Genomic DNA, 18203 nt, shown 5'->3' with positions numbered 1-18203 from the left:
AGATAAACTATTAAACAAGATTAAAACAAAACCTAGAGGAAATCAACCCTGAATGTTCATTGGAAGGACTGATGCTGAAGCTGAAACTCCAACACTTTGGCCACCTGATGGGAAGAACTGACTCATTGGAAAAGACCTTGATGCTGGGAAAGATTGAAGGCAGGAGAAAAAGGGGACAACAGAGGATGAGATGGCTGGATGGCATCATTGGCTCAATGGACTTGAGTTTGAGCAAGCTCTGGGAGTTAGTGATGGACAGGGAAGCCTGGAGTGCTGCAGTCCGCAGGGTCGCAAAGAGTCAGACACAGCTGAGTAACTGAATAGCAACAAAACAAAACCAGCTAACAAAATTAGAAGTCTCAGCTGACCACAGGGAGATTGACTTTAAAGTTAGGCAAGAGGTTGTTTTATTTGAATTTTATTTGTTTGTGAGCCCTGCTCCCCTAATCACCCCCACCCCTGTTCTTTCAAGGGACAGTGGGATGGTGACATTTGTTGGTGACATTTGTTTGTGAGCCCTGCTCCATCAGCCTTGGAACGTTTGGTGGGTCAGATGCATGCCTGCCTCAGGACCTTTCCACGACTGATGCCTAGAATACTTGCCCTGGTTATTTGCATGCCTCACTCCCTCATTTTGGAGAGGGAAATGACAACCCACTCCAATATTCTTGCCTGGAGAATCCCATGGACAGAGGAGCCTGGCAGGCTGTAGTCCATAGGGTCGCAAAGCGCTGGACATGACTGAAGCCACTGAGCATGCAGGCGCTCACTCTGTTTGTTATCTGTCCTCCACTACCTCCATGAGGGCAATTATTCTCCTGTTCGTTCACTGCGGTATTGCCAGCGCCTGGACCAGTGCCTGGCACGTGGTGGGTGTTGAGGAATGCCTGTGAGTGAAGGTCTGTGTGTCCACAGCAGCAGCAGGCCCTGTGGTCCAGAGGGCAGCCCTGAAACCGGCTAAGATGAGAAAGTCCCACGTGCTAAGGGAGCCAGGCCTGGCAGCTCCTCGGAGGCAATGAGCTGTCCAGGGCTACAGCCTTAAACAACGCTCTTTTAGATGGCACATGCCCTCTATTGCTGCAGGAAGGGAGATGTGGAGCCAGTGAACCGTGGACGCTGTGTCCACACACACTGGAGGCCACCTTTCATTCGCCCATGACTTTATGTCTTAAGTTGGTCTTGAAGCCCTGAGGGGAACATCTGAGATGTTGCCATGATGATTTTGGGGCTCCAAGGCCGGTGAGAGAAATTGCAGACATTGCGTCTTCAGTGCGGAGGACCCCAGGTAAAGTCGGACACCCTCCAGGGCCCCGTGGTACCCCGAGTCCCCCTCTAGGATGTCACCCAGCCTGCTGCCCCACACTGGTGACCTGCGAGAGTGTCCTGATCCTGCTGCTGAGTCCTGAGGCCTTATTACAGTGTAGGAGCTCTGTCTGCAGAATTCCTGGGTCAAACTGTGGCTCCAACACTTGGTCATACTGTGACACTGGCCACGTTACTTACAGTGCTCTGTGCCTCTATTGGCTCTTCTGTAAAATGGGAACATTCACGTCTTCTCCCTACGGCTGTTGTGAGGGTTACATATATGTCAGGATATGTCAAGTCCCTGGAGTTGAGCCTCATGTACAGTAAGAGCTTTACCATGCATTGTCCAGGTGCCCTCGATGCCCAGCAGAGTGGCTGGTGCAGTAGCCGCTCAACACCATCGACTGGGGACACGGAGGGAGTGAGGCGATGGATGCACAGCTAGAGATGAGTGAACTTGGCCTCTGAACATGACGATGGCTGTCCTGGGGGAACAGCCCTCTTGGTGCAACTATTAGAAAGGAGTTCTGCTGGCAGCGGGTCTCAAAGCCAGGCATTGGGACATAAACCAATGGGGTTCCTGGTGATTGAAACAGGGGAGGGAAGGGCTGAGTTTGTAAATACAACTGCAAACACATACTTGGTAACTAAGCAATTTGGCAAAGATCCCCACTCTAGAGAGGAAATGTTCTCTTTGAAAATGAGCATAATAACAATGACTTCATCCAGGCCTTTGGCGCATGTGACTGAGTGGCCATCCTTTTACTGATAGCTGTAAGGCCCCAGAGGTCAGGTGAGGTGCACATGCAGAGCCCCCCCTCCTCCATGGGCATGGTGGAAGGTCAGTCCAGGTGGTGTCTTCCTTCCATTCTTCCAGGCCTACTGCTGTGTTCGCCCCTTGGTTTGTCCCTGCATTCTCTGCAAGGCGTGCACTAAAAGCTGAGGTTTTTCTCAATTCAGCTTACAATCCAGGCATTAAGGGACATTAAACCCTTCTTCAAGGGCTTCCCTGGTGACTCAGATGGTTAAGAGTCCGCCTGCAATGCAGGAAGGCTGGGTTGGATCCCTGGGTCAGGAAGATCCCATGGAGAAGGAAATGGCAACCCACTCCAGTACTCTTGCCTGGAGAACTCCATGGACAGAGAAGCCTGGTGGGCTACTGTCCATGGAGTCGCAGAGTCGGACACTACTGAGCGACTGACACTTTTTTCCACTTTTCATGCTTGCTTCCCTGCTCTTCCCCTGCGCTGGAGGTGATTTGGATCAGAGGAGTGGGAGAAGGCAGAGGAAACACCCTGGTGGTTGTACCACTCTCCTCCTGCACTGGAAGCACCGCTCACCTGATCTCTGGACTTCTCAAACCAAAGGCAAGAGCCGCACCTCCCCGACCCAGCGTCGTCGGCCAGGGTGGTGGGAAGCAGACCTTCCTACTCCTCTGGTCTAAGGAAGGAAACGTGTGCTCGTGGGGAAGTAACAGTTCATCACACGGTCTTGCGCCTGAGGAGAATCACTTTTTTTTTCTATTTCTTCTTCAATCAAACGTCCTTCTCTTCTCCACTTGTCATCACTAGCTACAAATCAACTTCACAGAACTTGACTCACCCTGCACTGGTTAGGATGCCCAAGTTCAAAAACAATCATATCCCTCTTTTTCTTTTCGAGGATGAAGAAATATCCTCTTACTTTGTTGATGGCTTATCTATGTTTTCTTGCCATGTTGGTCCTGAGAGCATATTGGGCAGGGTTGATATTAGACATTCATCTAAACAATGCCCTTACTGAGAATTTCATCAATTCCCAGAACAGTTCTCTCTCTTTATGAAAATTGGTGATATTTGGGAACATGTTCTTCCCAAAAGAACATGTTCTTTTGGATTTCCCTGGTGGTTCAGATGGTAAAGTGTCTGTCTACAATGCGGGAGACCTGGGTTTGATCCCTGGGTTAGGAAGACCCCCTGGAGAAGGAAATGGCAATCCACTCCAGCACTCATGCCTGGAAAATCCCATGGATGGAGGAGCCTGATAGGTTACAGTCCATGGGGTTGAAAGAGTCGGACACGACTGAGCGACTTCACTTCCCTTTGAGTCTCCCATTCTAAGAACTGAAGACTAATATTCTCTGAGCTGTATTTTATATAGCACCAAGTACTGCTTGGATCCAAGAATTCCTGTGCGTGTGCACACACACATACATATACACATCACTGGGAAATAATTATTGTTTCAGGGCAAGTGTGAACTCATAGCTCTGTGGTGAGTACATGACCCCTGGCTTGCTGACTATTGTTCATTGCAGTGGGGGCCTGACCATCTGCAGTTGTGAATCTGACTTCCTGTTGGAGGAGGTCATTGGAAGGAAGCGACTGTTGTTGACCTGAGAACTGGACCTGGGTGCACAAAGACTGCTCATCCCCCACCCCTGACCTTGGAATGTAGGCTCTGTCCACTGTCCCCATCAGTTAAGTTCAGTCACTCAGTCATGTCCAACTCTTTGCGAACCCATGAACTGCAGCAAGCCAGGCCTCCCTGTCCATCACCAACTCCCGGAGTTTACCAGATAAACTCAAGTTTATTGAGTCAGTGATGCCATCCAACCATCTCATCCTCTGTCATCCCCTTCCCCTCCTGCTCTCAATCTTTTCCAGCATCAGGGTCTTTTCCAATGAGTCAGTTCTTCACATCAGGTGGCCAAAGTATTGGAGTTTCAGTTTCAACATCAGTCCTTCCAATGAACACCCAGGATTGATCTCCTTTAGGATGGACTGGTTGGATCTCCTTGCAGTCCAAGGGACTCTCAAGAGTCTTCTCCAACATCACAGTTCAGAAGCATCAATTCTTCAGTGCTCAGCTTTCTTTACAGTCCAAATCTCAAATCCATACATGACTACTGGAAAAACCATAGCCTTGACTAGATAGACCTTTGTTGGCAAGGTAATGTCTCTGGTTTTTACTATGCTGTCTAGGTTGGTCATAACTTTCCTTCCAAGGAGTAAGTGTCTTTTAGTTTCATGGCAGCAGTCACCATGTGCAGTGATTTTGGAGCCCCCAAAATAAAGTCAGCCTCTGTTTCCACTGTTTCCCTATCTATTTGCCATGAAGTGATGGGACCAGATGCCATGATCTTAGTTTTCTGAATGTTGAGCTTTAATTCAACTTTTTCACATTCCTCTTTCATATTCATCAAGAGGCTCTTTAGTTCTTCTTCACTTTCTGCCATAAGGGTGGTGTCATCTGCATATCTCAGGTTATTGATATTTCTCCCAGCAATCTTGATTCCAGCTTGTGCTTCATCCAGCCCAGATTTTCTTATGATGTACTCTGCATATAAGTTAAATAAGCAGGGTGACAATATACAGCCTTGACGGACTCCTTTTCCTATTTGGAACCAGTCTGTTGTTCCATGTCCTGTTCTAACTGTTTCTTCCTGACCTGCATACAGGTTTCTCAAGAGGCAGGTCGGGTGGTCTGGTATTCCCATCTCTTTCAGAATTTTCCACAGTTTATTGTGATCCACACAGTCAAAGGCTTTGGCATAGTCAATAAAGCAGAAATAGATGTTTTTCTGGAACTCTCTTGCTTTTTCCATGATCCAGCAGATGTTGGCAATTTGATCTCCGGTTCCTCTGCCTTTTCTAAATTCAGCTTGAACATCTGGAAGTTTGTGGTTCACTGTTGAAGGCTGGCTTGGAGAATTCTGAGCATTACTTTACTAGCATGTGAGATGAGTGCAACTGTGCGGTAGTTTGAGCATTCTTTGGCATTGCCTTTCTTTGGAATTGGAATGAAAACTGACCTTTTCCAGTCCTGTGGCCACTGCTGAGTTTTCCAAATTTTCTGGCATATTGAGTGCAGCACTTTCACAGCATCATCTTTTAGGATTTGAAATAGCTCAACTGGAATTCCATCACCTCCACTAGCTTTGTTTGTAGTGATGCTTCAAAGTTGGCCTTAGGCCCACTTGACTTCACATTCCAATCAAGTGATTATCTGAATCATGAAGATCTTTTTTGTACAGTTCTTTTGTGTATTCTTGCCACCGCTTCTTAATATCTTCTGCTTCTGTTAGGTCCATACCATTTCTGTCCTGTATTGAGCCCACCTTTGCATGAAATGTTGCCTTGGTAGCTCTAATTTTCTTGAAGACATCTCTAGTCTTTCCCATTCTATTGTTTTCCTCTATTTCTTTGCACTGATCACTGAGGAAGGCTTTCATATCCCTCCTTGCTATTCTTTGGAACTCTGCATTCAAATGGGTATATCTTTCCTTTTCTCCTTTGCTTTTCACTTCCCTTCTTTTCTCAGCTATTTTTAAGACAAATAGCTCCTCCTCAGACAGCCATTTTTGCTTTTTTGCATTTATTTTTCTTGAGGATGATCTTGCTCTCTGTCTCTTGTACAATGTCACAAACCTCCATTCATTGTTCATCAGGCACTCTGTCTATCAGATCTAGTCCCTTAAATCTATTTCTCACTTCCACTGTATAATCATAAGGGATCTGATTTAGGTCATACCTGAATGGTCTAGTGGTTTTCCCTACTTTCTTCAATTTAAGTCTGAATTTGGCAATAAGGAGTTCATGATCTGAGCCACAGTCAGCTCCCAGTCTTGTTTTTGCTGACTGTATAGGGCTTCTCCATCTTTAGCTGCAAAGAATATAATTAATCTTATTTCGGTGTTGGCCATCTGGTGATGTCCATGTGTCGAGTCTTCCCTTGTGTTGTTGGAAGAGGGTGTTTGCTATGACCAGTACATTCTCTTGGGAAAACTCTGTTAGCCTTTGCTCTTCTTCATTCTGTACTCCAAGGCCAAATTTGCCTCTTACTCCAGGTGTTTCTTGACTTCCTGCTTTTACATTCCAGTCTCCTATAATGAAATAGACATATTTGGGGGTGTTAGTTCTAAAAGGTCTTGTAGGTCTTCATAGAACCATTCAACTTCAGCTTCTTCAGCATTACTGGTCGGGGCAAAGACTTGGATTACCATGATTTTGAATGGTTTGCCTTGGAAATGAACAGAGATCACTCTGTTGATTTTGAGATTGCATCCAAGTATTGCATTTTGGACTCTTTTGTTGACTGTGATGGCTACTCCATTTCTTCAACAGTAGTAGATATAACTGTCCCCATAGTTGGAGCCATTTTCAAAGGCACAAAGTTGAAAGAACAATGTGTTTTGAGACCATCCAGAGGGTGTATGTACCTGAAAGCCATTAAGGTCTCTAAATATTCAATATTCAATATTTGTGATAGGCAGTGGCAGAGATCTACCCATCTCGAGGCTGCCCAAGACACACCTACTGTGTAAGTTCTCTGCTTATTAAGCCTTCCACCTACCAGTCTAGAGCGGTCTACCTCTTCCTTTGGTCTCTCCTTGCCCTCCAAGTATGAGGGCTAGTTTCTTGTTTCACTGGGAAGCTTCTGAGCCTGTGAACCAGCACGTCTATGCCTTCTGAAGAGCACAAAGTAGAAATAGGATGCAAAATAGAATGCTCAACCCGTGCAGTCCACCTCCTGCACTGAGCGTTCCCATGCTGCCAAGGCCCAGCTTCTCCAGGATTCTCCCTCCCTCGGAACATGTTGAATGTTACCTTGTGTTGGGTTTCACAGGTAACACATTGTTCCATCAGCACACAAAATTTCCTGAGCATTGTTCTACGAAGTGCTGGGGACAGAACCACTGAAGAAGCACAGAAGGAGCAAATGTCAGAACTCACACAAGGGCAGGAATAATTTGTGTTCCCTTCAGCCAGAGAGGAAAAGCCTTGAAATTCATGGGACAACGGGTAGAGTATATAGCTGAGTTTTGGCTCACCAGGAGGGGGGTGGGTTAGAAATTTGCCTGAGACTAAAGGCTGTTCTGGTCTCCCTTAGGAAAGCTTGATGACAAGCCTCAAAATGATTAAACTATTGGAAAGTAATTTAACTGCAACCCAGAACAAAGCTCTAGAATATTTATAGAAATTCAAAAGTATTCAGCACTCAGTAAGACTAAATTCACTCACTCCATTATCTAATAAATAAACTATCAAGCTACAAGAAAACAGAGAAGTACAACCTATGAGAAAAAAAGGCAATCAATGGAAGCCAATCTGAAAATGACACAGATGGTTCATTTCAATTAGTAGACATGGATCTTAAAATAATTTTAATGGTAAGAGGAGAGTGAAAAAGCTGGCTTAAAACTCAACATTCAGAAAACAAAGATCATGGCATCCAGTCCCATCACTTCATGGCAAATAGATGGGTAAACAATGGGAACAGTGACAGATTTTATTTTCCTGGGCTCCAAAATCACTGCGGACAGTGACTGCAATCATGAAATTAAAAATGCTCACTCCTTGGAAGAAAAGCAATGACAAATGTAGTGTATTAAAAAGCAGAGATATTACTTTGCATTACAAAGGTCCATCTAGTCAAAGCCATGGTTTTCCAGCAGTCATGTATGGATTTGAGAGCTGGACAATAAAAAAGGCTGTGCACCGAAAAATTGATGCCTTCAAATTGTGGCACTGGAGAAGACTCTTGAGAGTCCCTTAGACTGCGAGGAGCTCAAATCAGTCCATCCTAAAGGAGATCAGTCCTGAATATTCATTGGAAGGATTGATGCTGAAGCTGGAATTCCACTACTTTGGCCACCTGATGCGAAGAGCCGACTCACTGGGAAAGACCCTGATGCTGGGAAAGATTGAAGATGGGAGGAGAAGGGGACAGCAGAGGATGAGATGGTTGGATGGCATCACTGACTCAATTGACATGAGTTTGAGTCAATTCCAGGAGTTGGTGAAGGACAGAGAGGCCTGGCATGCTGCAGTCCATGGGGTGGCCAAGAGTCAGACACAACTGAGCAAATGAACAAAACAATAGCAATTCCTTGTATTTAAAAACATAGAGTAATACTTGAGTATTAAGTGGAGAAATATTAAGTAAGTAAATATTAACTAGAGAAGTAAAAGATATATAAAATATCCATATTGAACTTCTAAAGACTTTAAGATACAAAGCTTCCTGGACAGAACTAACAGCAGAGAAGACACTGCAGAAGGAAAGGTTAATGAACTTGATATACCAAAGCAAAAAAACCATCCCTGAAGTAAGAGAAGGACAACGGAATTTAACTCTTAGGGCAGGAGGATTTGGAAACTGATGGAAACAGAATTGTCAGGTTGCTTCCAGTTTCTGGTTCAGGTGAGTGAGTTGACTAGTAGGAAATATAGCCATTGAGAGGTTTTCTGGGGTTAGTAGAGGACGGATAGTTTAATTTTGATACAAACATTGAGAGGAGTTGACCTGAATGGGTCATTCTTTCTTTTTTACTCCTGCTGCTGCTGCTGCTAAGTCACTCCAGTCGTGTCTGACTCTGTGCGACCCGATAGACTGCAGCCCATGAGGCTCCCCCGTCCCTGGGATTCTCTAGGCAAGAACACTGGAGTGGGTTGCCATTTCCTTTTCCAGTGCGTGAAAGTGAAGTCGCTCAGTCGTGCCCGACTCTTAGCGACCCCATGGACTGGAGCCCACCAGGCTCCTCCATCCATGGGACTTTCCAGGCAAGAGGACTGGAGTGGGGTGCCATTGCCTTCTCCTGTTTACTCCTAGCTTTGCAATTTTGAAAACTATTGACTGGAAATCATCTTTAAAATGTGCCTAATTTGTTTTAACAAAGTATGCAGTGTGGTGGGAGGAGCCCTGGATGGGAAGGAAAGAGAGCTTCTGGTCTTGGCTTGGTCCCTGACTAGCTGTATGATCATAGGGAAGTCTCAGGGCATACTGGTTCACTTGTCCTTTCCTGCAGGCTGCTACATCGGAACCACCTAGGTACTTGTTAAAAATGAAAACACCAACTCATCCCAGAACTACAGAATCAAAATTTCCAAGGGCAGAGCCCAAGTACCTCAATGTAAATTTTTAAAATTTTTGACATAATGTGAAAATTACAGGAAAGGTGGAAGAATCATACAAGGAATTTCTGAACAATTTCACCTAGAGGACCTAAATTACTATACAAATTACTATATTCATTCTCTCTCTCTTTCTCTACACACACACACACACACACACACACACACACACACACACACACCATGTACAGATACACAGAGGTTTATTATTATATATGTGTAGGGTTTTTTCTGAATAATGTAAGAGAAAGTTATAGACATGAGATATGGTTCCCTTTTATTCCTAAATGTCTTTGTTTCCTAAAATCCAGGAATTATAATAGAGAGTATAATTATATCAAAAAATGGAAATCAGCACCAACACAATAACACTATTTAATTTGGAAACTTTAAATTGCCAATGGATCAACAGTATTCTTTACAGAAAAAGGAAACCCAAGGCCTTGCATTCCATTGCCTTGTCCCATTAGTCTTTCTTCATCTGGAGCAGGGCCTGAGGCTTTGTTTGTTTCTCATAACATTGGCACTTTTGAAGAGTACAGGTCACTGATTGTGCAACTCGTCCCTCACTCTGGGTGTGTCGACTGACTCCTCGTGATCAGGTTGGGGTTGTGAGCTTGGGGCCATCCGTCATAGCAAGGGAGTGATGATGTGTCTTTGTGCCTCTAGTCCAGAGGCCCTGGCAGTTGATCAGTTCTGTTTCTGGAAATGGTAATTTGGTGATTGGTTAAGGTGGTCCCTGCCAGGTGTCTCCGTTGAAAAGTGACTTTATATCATAATTAATAAGGATTTTGTGGGGAGAAAGTGTGAAAGTGTTAGTCGCTCAGTCGTGTCTGATTCTTTGTGGCCCCTTGAACTGTAGCCCACCGGGCTCCTCTGTCCATGAGATTCTCTAGGCAAGAACACTGGAGTGGGTGGGTAGCCATGCCCTTCTCCAGGGGATCTTCCTGACCCAGGGATTGAACCAGGGTCTCTGGCATTACAGACAAGATTCTTTACCATCTGAGCCACCAGGCCTGTGGAGAGAGACTTTGAGAAAATATTGGTTCCTATAATCTCGACGCTTTCACCCGCTGGCTTTGGCATTCACTGATGGAAGAATGTTACTGCTGTTTAGTCGCTTAGTCTTGTCTGACTCTTTGCGACCTCATGGACTGTAGCCCACCAGGCTCCTCTGTCTATGGGATTTCTCAGGCAAGAATACTGGAGTGGGTTGCCATTTCCTTCTCCAGGGGCTCTTTCTGACCCAGGGATCAAACTCACGTCTCCTGCTTGGCAGGTGGATTCTTTACCACTGAGCCACCTGGGACGCCCTTTCATTGATAGGGGGCCAGTGCTTGGTAACCTCTGCACTCACTGCATGGTGACCTCTGCAGGCTGGTCCCAGCACGTGGCCTGGTGTCTGCTTCATAGCAGGTGGTTCCTGAGTGGTAAGAAGGAAGCCAGAGGCAGCTGTGTCTTCTCTCCCGGCTGTGAGTCATCATTGATACCATGAAGGAGATCACTAGCTGTAACTATTATGTTTTATGACCAATTTTTCACTTACCCCATGAGATGTTAATTCCATTTTAAAAATTCTTAATTTTATATTTTATTTAAAGATTTTTTGGAGGTGGACCATTTTTCAAGTCTTTATTGAATTTGTTTCGTGTTTTGCTTTTTGGCCAAAGGAGCATGTGTATTCTCAGCTCCCCAACCAAGGGTTTGAACCCACACCTCCTGCATTGAAAGGCAAAGTCTTAACCACTAGCCCATCAGGGAAGTCCCAGTAATTCCATTATACAATGCTTTCTTCAACATGGGAGGCTGTGTTTGTGTGTGTTGTGGAAAAACAAGAAACTAAGACATTCTACAGCTCAATATATGCTGCTGCTGCGGCTAAGTTGCTTCAGTCGTGTCCAACGCTGTGTGACCCTGTAGACAGCAGCCCACCAGGCTCCACTGTCCATTCGATTCTCCAGGCAAGAACACTGGAGTGGGTTGTCACTCCCTTCTCAGGGGATCTTCCTGACCCAGGGACTAACCTGGGTCTCCTGCATGGCAGACAGATTGGTTACTGATGGAGCCACCCACATAGAATAGTTTAAAACAGTCTAAAATTTTCCTGAGTTCTACCTATTCATCTCTAGTCCCATCTCATTAATTTTCAGAACGATACTATGAGGTGGAATTTCACAGGACCTGTTACAGCTGAGAACCCTGACCTCTCATTTCCTTCCCTACGAAGCTGTGATGTCTGTGTTTACCTCAGGTGTTGCCGTGAATCTTCGTGGGGTTGACAGGCAAAGGCTTGGGAACCATCACTATGGTGGGTGTACGTGGCATCTGATGCAAACTCCGAGTTATCCAGACTTCTCTGCCTATGTGGCCAGGATAAGACTGTCCCTTCTTGGGACCCTGATGGATTAAAGTTCCGGACAAAGCAGAAGATTTAGGATTAGTTTGTTTATTTTTTTTTTTATTTTTTTTATTTTTTTAATTTTAAAATCTTTAATTCTTACATGCATTCCCAAACATGAACCCCCTCCCACCCCCCTCCCCAAAACATCTCTCTGGGTCATCCCCATGCACCAGCCCCAAGCATGCTGCATCCTGCGTCAGACATAGACTGGCGATTCAATTCACATGATAGTATACATGTTAGAATGTCATTCTCCCAAATCATCCCACCCTCTCCCTCTCCCTCTGAGTCCAAAAGTCCGTTGTACACATCTGTGTCTCTTTCCCTGTCTTGCATACAGGGTCGTCATTGCCATCTTCCTAAATTCCATATATATGTGTTAGTATACTGTATTGGTGTTTTTCTTTCTGGCTTACTTCACTCTGTATAATCGGCTCCAGTTTTATCCATCTCATCAGAACTGATTCAAATGAATTCTTTTTAACGGCTGAGTAATACTCCATTGTGTATATGTACCACAGCTTTCTTATCCATTCATCTGCTGATGGACATCTAGGTTGTTTCCATGTCCTGGCTATTATAAACAGTGCTGCGATGAACATTGGGGTACATGTGTCTCTTTCAATTCTGGTTTCCTCGGTGTGTATGCCCAGAAGTGGGATTGCTGGGTCATAAGGTAGTTCTATTTGCAATTTTTTAAGGAATCTCCACACTGTTCTCCATAGTGGCTGTACTAGTTTGCATTCCCACCAACAGTGTAGGAGGGTTCCCTTTTCTCCACACCCTCTCCAGCATTTATTGCTTGCAGATTTTTGGATCGCAGCCATTCTGACTGGTGTGAAGTGGTACCTCATTGTGGTTTTGATTTGCATTTCTCTAATAATGAGTGATGTTGAGCATCTTTTCATGTGTTTGTTAGCCATCCGTATGTCTTCTTTGGAGAAATTTCTGTTTAGTTCTTTGGCCCATTTTTTGATTGGGTCGTTTACTTTTCTGGAATTGAGCTGCAGAAGTTGCTTGTATATTTTTGAGATTAGTTGTTTGTCAGTTGCTTCATTTGCTATTATTTTCTCCCATTCAGAAGGCTGTCTTTTCACCTTGCTTATATTTTCCTTGGTTGTACAGAAGCTTTTAATTTTAATTAGATCCCATTTGTTTATTTTTGCTTTTATTTCCAGAATTCTGGGAGGTGGATCATAGAGGATCCTGCTGTGATTTATGTCTGAGAGTGTTTTGCCTATGTTCTCCTCTAGGAGTTTTATAGTTTCTGATCTTACATTTAGATCTTTAATCCATTTTGAGTTTATTTTTGTGTGCGGTGTTAGGAAGTGATCTAGTTTCATTCTTTTACAAGTGGTTGACCAGTTTTCCCAGCACCACTTGTTAAAGAGATTGTCTTTACTCCATTGTATATTCTCGCCTCCTTTGTCAAAGATAAGGTGTCCATATGTGTGTGGATTTATCTCTGGGCTTTCTATTTTGTTCCATTGATCTATATGTCTGTCTTTGTGCCAGTACCATACTGTCTTGAATACTGTGGCTTTGTAGTAGAGCCTGAAGTCAGGCAGGTTGATTCCTCCAGTTCCATTCTTCTTTCTCAAGATTGCTTTGGCTATTCGAGGTTTTTTGTATTTCCATACAAATCTTGAAATTATTTGTTCTAGTTCTGTGAAAAATGTGGCTGATAGCTTGATAGGGATTGCATTGAATTTGTAAATTGCTTTGGGTAGTATACTCATTTTCACTATATTGATTCTTCCGATCCATGAACATGGTATATTTCTCCATCTATTAGTGTCCTCTTTGATTTCTTTCATCAGTGTTTTATAATTTTCTATATATAGGTCTTTAGTTTCTTTAGGTAGATATATTCCTAAGTATTTTATTCTTTTCGTTGCAATGGTGAATGGAATTGTTTCCTTAATTTCTTTTTCTACTTTCTCATTATTCGTGTATAGGAATGCAAGGGATTTCTGTGTGTTGATTTTATATCCTGCAACTTTACTATATTCATTGATGATCTCTAGTAATTTTCTGGTGGAGTCTTTAGGGTTTTCCATGTAGAGGATCATGTCATCTGCAAACAGTGAGAGTTTTACTTCTTCTTTTCCAATTTGGATTCCTTTTATTTCTTTTTCTGCTCTGATTGCTGTGGCCAAAACTTCCAGAACTATGTTGAATAGTAGCGGTGGAAGTGGACACCCTTGTCTTGTTCCTGACTTTAGGGAAATGCTTTCAATTTTTCACCATTGAGGATAATGTTTGCTGTGGGTTTGTCATAGATAGCTTTTATTATGTTGAGGTATGTTCCTTCTATTCCTGCTTTCTGGAGAGTTTTTATCATAAATGGATGTTGAATTTTGTCAAAGGCCTTCTCTGCATCTATTGAGATAATCATATGGTTTTTATTTTTCAATTTGTTAATGTGGTGAATTACATTGATTGATTTGCGGATATTGAAGAATCCTTGCATCCCTGGGATAAAGCCCACTTGGTCATGGTGTATGATCTTTTTAATGTGTTGTTGGATTCTGATTGCTAGAATTTTGTTGAGGATTTTTGCATCTATGTTCATCAGTGATATTGGCCTGTAGTTTTCTTTTTTTGTGACATCTTTGTCAGGTTTTGGTATTAGGGTGATGGTGGCCTCATAGAATGAGTTTGGAAGTTTACCTTCCTCTGCAATTTCTGGAAGAGTTTGAGGAGGAAAGGTGTTAGCTCTTCTCGAAATTTTTGGTAGAATTCAGCTGTGAAGCCATCTGGACCTGGGCTTTTGTTTGCTGGAAGATTTCTGATTACAGTTTCAATTTCCGTGCTTGTGATGGGTCTGTTAAGATTTTCTATTTCTTCCTGGTTCAGTTTTGGAAAATTGTACTTTTCTAGGAATTTGTCCATTTCTTCCACGTTGTCCATTTTATTGGCATACAACTGCTGATAGTAGTCTCTTATGATCCTTTGTATTTCTGTGTTGTCTGTTGTGATCTCTCCATTTTCATTTCTAATTTTATTGATTTGATTTTTCTCTCTTTGCTTCTTGATGAGTCTGGCTAATGGTTTGTCAATTTTATTTATCCTTTCAAAGAACCAGCTTTTGGCTTTGTTGATTTTTGCTATGGTCTCTTTTGTTTCTTTTGCATTTATTTCTGCCCTAATTTTTAAGATTTCTTTCCTTCTACTAACTCTGGGGTTCTCCAACTCTTCCTTTTCTAGTTGCTTTAGTTGTAGAGTTAGGTTATTTATTTGACTTTTTCTTGTTTCTTGAGGTATGCCTGTATTGCTATGAACTTTCCTCTTAGCACTGCTTTTATAGTGTCCCACAGGTTTTGGGTTGTTGTGTTTTCATTTTCATTAGTTTCTATGCATATTTTGATTTCTTTTTGATTTCTTCTGTGATTTGTTGGTTATTCAGAAGTGTGTTGTTCAACCTCCATATGTTGGAATTTTTAATAGTTTTTCTCCTGTAATTGAGATCTAATCTTAATGCATTGTGGTCAGAAAAGATGCTTGGAATGATTTCGATTTTTTGAATTTATCAAGTTTAGATTTATGGCCCAGGATGTGATCTATCCTGGAGAAGGTTCCATGAGCACTTGAAAAAAGGTGAAATTCATTGTTTTGGGGTGAAATGTCCTATAGATATCAATTAGGTCTAACTGATCTAATGTATCATTTAAAGTTTGCGTTTCTTTGTTAATTTTCTGTTTAGTTGATCTGTCCATAGGTGTGAGTGGGGTATTAAAGTCTCCCACTATTATTGTGTTATTGTTGATTTCCCTTTCATACTTGTTAGCATTTGTCTTACATATTGTGGTGCTCCTATATTGGGTGCATATATATTTATAATTGTTATATCTTCTTCTTGGATTGTTCCTTTGATCATTATGTAGTGGCCTTCTTTGTCTCTTTTCACAGCCTTTGTTTTAAAGTCTATTTTATCGGATATGAGTATTGCTACTCCTGCTTTCTTACCACGCAAATTCTCCAGCAACACAGGAACACTCCCCTGAGCCTCAATATACAGGCAGCTCAAAATTATCCCAAAACCTTTGATGTCTCATAACCCATTACGGGTCACTCCACTGCACTCCAGAGAGAAGAAACCCAGCTCCACCCACCAAAACTCCAACACAAGCCTCCCTAACCAGGAAACCTTGACAAGCCACTGATAGAACCCCACCCAAAGTGAGGAAGCTCCATAATAAAGAGAACTCCACAAATTATCAGAATATAAAAAGGCCACCCCAAACACAGCAATATAACCAAGATGAAGAGACAGAGGAATACTCAGCAGGTAAAGGAACAGGAGAGTTGCCCACCAAACCAAACAAAAGAGGAAGAAGTAGGGAATCTACCGGAGAAGGAATTCCGAATATTGATAGTGAAAATGATCCAAAATCTTGAAATCAAAATGGAAACACAGATAAATAGCCTAGAGACAAGGATTGAGAAAATGCAAGAAAGGTTTAACAAGGACCTAGAAGAAATAAAAAAGAGTCAAAATATAATGAATAACGCAATAAACGAGATCAGAAACACTCTGGAGGCAACAAATAGTAGAATAACGGAGGCAGAAGATAGGATTAGTGAAATAGAAGATAGAATGGTAGAAATAAATGAATCAGAGAGGAAACAAGAAAAACGAATTAAAAGAAACGAGGACAATCTCAGAGACCTCCAGGACAATATGAAACGCTCCAACATTCGAATTATAGGAGTCCCAGAAGAAGAAGACAGAAAGAAAGATCATGAGAAAATCCTTGAGGAGATAATAGTTGAAAACTTCCCTAAAATGGGGAAGGAAATAATCACCCAAGTCCAAGAAACACAGAGAGTTCCAAATAGGATAAACCCAAGGCAAAACACCCCAAGACACATATTAATCAAATTAACAAAGATCAAACACAAAGAACAAATATTAAAAGCAGCAAGGGAAAAACAACAAATAACACACAAGGGGATTCCCATAAGGATAACAGCTGATCTGTCAATAGAAACTCTTCAGGCCAGGAGGGAATGGCAAGACATACTTAAAGTAATGAAAGACAATAACCTACAGCCCAGATTACTGTACCCAGCAAGGATCTCATTCAAATACGAAGGAGAAATCAAAAACTTTACAGACAAGCAAAAGCTGAGAGAATTCAGCACCACCAAACCAGCTCTCCAACAAATTCTAAAGGATATCCTCTAGACAGGAAACACGAAAAGGGTGTATAAACCCGAACCCAAAACAATAAAGTAAATGGTAACAGGATCATACTTATCAATAATTACCTTAAACGTAAATGGGTTGAACGCCCCAACCAAAAGACAAAGACTGGCTGAATGGATACAAAAACAAGACCCCTCTATATGCTGCTTACAAGAGACCCACCTCAAAACAAGGGACACATACAGACTGAAAGTGAAGGGCTGGAAAAAGATATACCACGCGAATAGAGACCAATAGTTTGTTTAATAACGACTAGGCTGAGCAGAAAGAGGGCTCCCGGGGAAAGGGTGGCCCCAGCAATTCCTTGTTTCCTCTGGAGCCCCTAGAACTCTGAGCAGCTGACGCAGAACGGGAGTCAAGGTGAAGAGCATTCTGACCTTGACCGGCAGCGACCGAGGGGGCGGTGGTCGGGAGGGGAAGTGGGGAGACAAGGGTCTAGGCTGGGCCAAGTAGGGGGAACCTTGAGACCTCAAGGCCCCTTTGCCGGGTGCCACGAGAGTGTGTCTCACAACCGCCTTCCCCAGTTTGGCCTCCTGTGTCCCCATTGTGTCTGCAGGCTTCTGGGATGGCCCCTGACGTCTGTCTAGGTTGCCTTTCTCTTGGAGAGGAGGTGCCCCGAGCCCTCAGAGGGTTCCTAATCCAACCTGAGAGAAGCCTCGTCACCCTGGCATCAGGGCTCCCCCTCCTTGCCCATCACCTCCCCGCCGCTCTCAGCTCCGCCCTCCCCCTCTGCCCGGAAGCCCTCCAGGGAGGCCTCACTGTGTGCGAGGAGGTGAGTGCAGGAGTCGAGAGGGGCTGGGAGTTCTGTGAAGCTCTGTCCGCCCACATCCGCAGACTTCACACTCCTTTCCATCCCGCTGCTCCCGCTCCTGGAGGCCTGGTCTGTGGCATTTGGGGATGGGGTCATGGTCAACGAAGGCGCTGTGGGCACTGGGCTCGGCCGCCCAGCCAGATGCAGGAGGGCAGAGCAGGAGCTCAGGCTGGCTCAGTTATTCCAGGAGAGTCTGCCTTCCTGGAGGAAAAAGCACAATTCAGAGGCACCAGGCAGCCTCTGAAAGTCCTCATCACTCCCTGCCTTGCCGGGGAACATGGGCTCTACACCTTCTGTTCCAGCCTGTGGCCAGGAAGGACCCCAAGGAGAGAGTTCTGGACTGTGACGGCAGCTTCAGAAAGGCACACTCAGGAGCTGCCTATGTGGCACTTTCCAAAGTGAGCACTGGGGGGTGACAGGGGGTGAAGGGGGTGGTGTGGGGGGGAAGGTGGGGAGGTTGGGGAGGCTGGAGGGAGGGGCAGACCACCCAGGACTCTGCACCCCACCACATTGTGTCTCCTGGGCCACTCAGGAGGTGGGGCAGGTGGGCTTCATCACTGGGTGGGAGTTGGGTGGAGG

At 43.9% G+C, this 18203-nt stretch overlaps 1 pseudogene; it reads right to left on the bottom strand.

Moving 5' to 3' along the window:
* Positions 1 to 17358, bottom strand: part of LOC101111200 (cytosolic arginine sensor for mTORC1 subunit 2-like) — a 70008-nt pseudogene extending 52650 nt beyond the window's left edge.
* Positions 17359 to 18203: the final 845 nt, after the last annotated feature.

The sequence above is a fragment of the Ovis aries genome, chromosome 8 (genome assembly GCF_016772045.2).
Source record: "Ovis aries strain OAR_USU_Benz2616 breed Rambouillet chromosome 8, ARS-UI_Ramb_v3.0, whole genome shotgun sequence".
Lineage (NCBI taxonomy): Eukaryota > Metazoa > Chordata > Mammalia > Artiodactyla > Bovidae > Ovis > Ovis aries.
The sequence above is the reverse complement of the archived record's forward strand: the minus strand, read 5'-3'. Positions and strand labels throughout refer to the sequence as shown.